We start from the raw sequence: 3,293 nt of genomic DNA on the forward strand, positions 1-3,293 counted from the left end.
GCATCTTCTTGCATCATGGGCAAGTTGAATGCCAACCTTACATTTTCTGGACTGAAATCTAAGCATTTCCCCCGGACCATTGTGAGCCAATTCTTTGGGTCTAGGTTCACACTTTGATCATGGTTCTTGGGGATCCATGCATTGGCATAGAACTCTTGAACCGTTAAGATTCTGACTTGTTGAATGGGGTTGTTGAGAATTTCCCAACCTCTTCTTCGAATCTCATGTCGGATCTCCGGATATTCGCCCTTTTTGAGCTTGAAAGGGACCTCGGGGATCACCTTCTTCTTGGCCATAACTTCATAGAAGTGGTCTTGATGCACCCTTGAGATGAATCTCTCCATCTCCCATGACTCGAGGCGGAAGCTTTTGCCTTTCCTTTCCCTTTCTAGAGGTTTTTCCGGCCTTTCGTGCCATAAATGGTTATGGAAAAATAAAAAGCAACACTTTTACCACACCAAACTTAGAAGTTTTGCTCGTCCTCGAGTAAAAGAAGATAGAAAAGAGTAGAAGAAGAAGAAATAGAGGAGATGGAGGGGGGTTTTTGGGGAAGAGGTATTAAGGTGATTGGTGAAGGGTATTTGGGGAAGGTGTGAAGAAGAGAGAGAGATGAGGTAGGTAGGGATCCTGTGGGGTCCACAGATCCTGAGGTGTCAAGGATTTCTCATCCTTGCACCATGTTGGCGTGTAAACGCAGCTTGGAGTGCCAATCCTGGCGTTAAATGCCAGGTTGCTCCCCATTTCTGGCGTTAAACGTAGTTATGTGCCCCTTACTGGCGTTAAACGCCAGTTCTGTGCCCCTTTCTGGCGTTAAACGCCCATAATGGTGCCAGACTGGGTGTTTAACGCCCATTTTGCTACCCTTACTAGCGTTTAAACGCCAGTAAGCTTCTCCTCCATGGTGTGCTATTTTTAATACTTTTGTTCGTTCTGTTTTTGCTTTTTCAGTTGTTTTTGTGACTTCACATGATCATCAACCTACAGAAAACATAAAATAACAATAGAAAATAAATAGATATGATTAAATAAAATTGGGTTGCCTCCCAACAAGAGCTTCTTTTTAATGTCAATAGCTTGACAGTGGGTTCTCATAGAGCCTCACAGATACTCAGAGCATGGTGATGGCCTCCCAACACCAGACTTAGAGTTTGAATGTGGGGGCTCTATTTGACTTTGCATTGAGAGAAGCTTTTCATGCTTCATTTCCATAGTTATAGAGGAAGATCCTTGAGCTTTAAACACAAGGGAGTCCTCATTCATTTGAAAGACCAATTCTCCTCTGTCAACATCAATCACAGCTTTTACTGTGGCTAGGAAGGGTCTGCCAAGGATGATGGATTCATCCATACACTTCCAAGTGTCTAGGATTATGAAATTAGCAGGGATGTAGTGGCCTTCAGCCTTTACCAAGACATCCTCTACAAGTTCATAAGCCTGTTTCCTTGAAATGTCTGCCATCTCTAGTGAAATTCTTGCAGCTTGTACCTCAAGGATCCCTAGCTTCTCCATTATAGAGAGTGGTATGAGGTTTATACTTGACCCTAGGTCACACAGAGTCTTCTCAAAGGTCATGGTGCCTATGGTACAAGGTATTGAGAACTTTCCAGGATCCTATCTCTTCTGAGGTAATCTCTACCTAGTCAAGTCATCCAGTTCTTTGGTGAGCAAGGGGGTTCATCCTCCCAAGTCTCATCACCAAATAACTTGGCATTAAGCTTTATGATTGCTCCAAGGTACTTGGCAAATTACTCTTCAGTAACATCTTCATCCTCTTCAGAGGAAGAATACTCATCATAGCTCATGAATGGCAGAAGTAAATTCAATGGAATCTCTATGGTCTCAGTATGAGCCTCAGATTCCCATGGTTCCTCATTAGGGAACTTCTTGGAGGCCATTGGACGTCCATTGAGGTCTTCCTCAGTAGAAATCACTGCCTCTTCCTCCTCTCCAGGTTCGGCCGTGTGGGTTATGTTGATGGCCTTGCACTCTCTTTTTGGATTTTCTTCTGTATTACTTAGGAGAGTACTAGGAGGGAGTTCAATAACTTTCTTACTCAGCTGACCCACTTGTGCCTCTAAATTTCTAATGGAGGACCTTGTTTCAGTCATGAAACTTTGAGTGGTTTTAATTAGATCAGAGACTACAGTTGCTAAGTCAAAGTGGCTCTGCTTAGAATTCTCTGTCTGTTGCTGAGAAGATGATGGAAAAGGTTTGCTATTGCTAATCTATTTCTTCCACCATTACTGTTGTTGAAGCCTTGTTGAGGCCTCTGTTGGTCCTTCCATGAGAGATTTGGATGATTTCTCCATGAAGGATTATAGGTGTTTCCATAGGGTTCTCCCATGTAATCCACCTCTTTCATTGCTGGATTCTCAGGATCATAAGCTTCTTCTTCAGATGAAGCTTCTTTGGTACTACCTATTGCTGCTTGCATTCCAGACAGACTTTGAGAAATCATATTGACTTGCTGAGTCAATATTTTGTTCTGAGCCAATATGGCATTCAGAGTGTCAATCTCAAGAACTCCTTTCTTCTGAGTTGTCCCATTATTCATAGGATTCCTTTCAGAAGTGTACATGAATTGGTTATTTGCAACCATTTCAATGAGTTCCTGAGCTTCTGCAGGCATCTTCTTCAGATGAAGAGATCCTCCTGCAGAGCTGTCCAATGACATCTTGGACAGTTCAGACAGACCGTCATAGAAGATACCTATGATGCTCCATTCTGAAAGCATATCAGAAGGACACCTTCTGATCAATTGTTTGTATCTTTCCCAAGCTTCATTGAGGGATTCACCTTCCTTCTGTCTGAAGGTCTGGACTTCCACTCTAAGTTTACTCAATTTTTTTGAGGTGGAAAGAATTTTGCCAAGAAGGCATTGACCAGCTTTTCCCAAGAGTTCAGGCTTTCTTTAGGTTGTGAGTCCAACCATGTCCTAGCTCTGTCTCTTACAGCAAAGGGGAAAAGCATAAGCCTATAGACCTCGGGATCAACCCCATTGGTCTTAATAGCGTCACAGATTTGCAAGAATTCAGCCAAGAACTAATGAGGATCTTCCAATGGAAGTCCATGAAACTTGCAATTCTGTTATATCAGAGAAACTAATTGAGGCTTAAGCTCAATGTTGTTTGCTCCAATGGCAGGGATAGAGATGCTTCTCCCATAGAAGTCGGGAGTAGGTGTAGTAAAATCACCAAGCACCTTCCTTGCATTGTTGGCATTGTTGTTATTTTCGGCTGCCATGTCTTCTTCTTGTTTGAAAAATTCTGTTAGGTCCTCTACAGAGAGTTGTG

At 42.7% G+C, this 3,293-nt stretch overlaps 1 non-coding gene across 1 annotated transcript; it reads left to right on the forward strand.

Moving 5' to 3' along the window:
• Positions 1-2,728: 2,728 nt before the first annotated feature.
• LOC112788350 (small nucleolar RNA R71) lies at positions 2,729-2,836 on the forward strand. The gene has a single exon (XR_003195717.1). It is a non-coding gene; the product is annotated as a small nucleolar RNA R71 (small nucleolar RNA).
• Positions 2,837-3,293: the final 457 nt, after the last annotated feature.

The sequence above is a fragment of the Arachis hypogaea genome, chromosome 20 (genome assembly GCF_003086295.3).
Source record: "Arachis hypogaea cultivar Tifrunner chromosome 20, arahy.Tifrunner.gnm2.J5K5, whole genome shotgun sequence".
Classification (NCBI taxonomy): domain Eukaryota; kingdom Viridiplantae; phylum Streptophyta; class Magnoliopsida; order Fabales; family Fabaceae; genus Arachis; species Arachis hypogaea.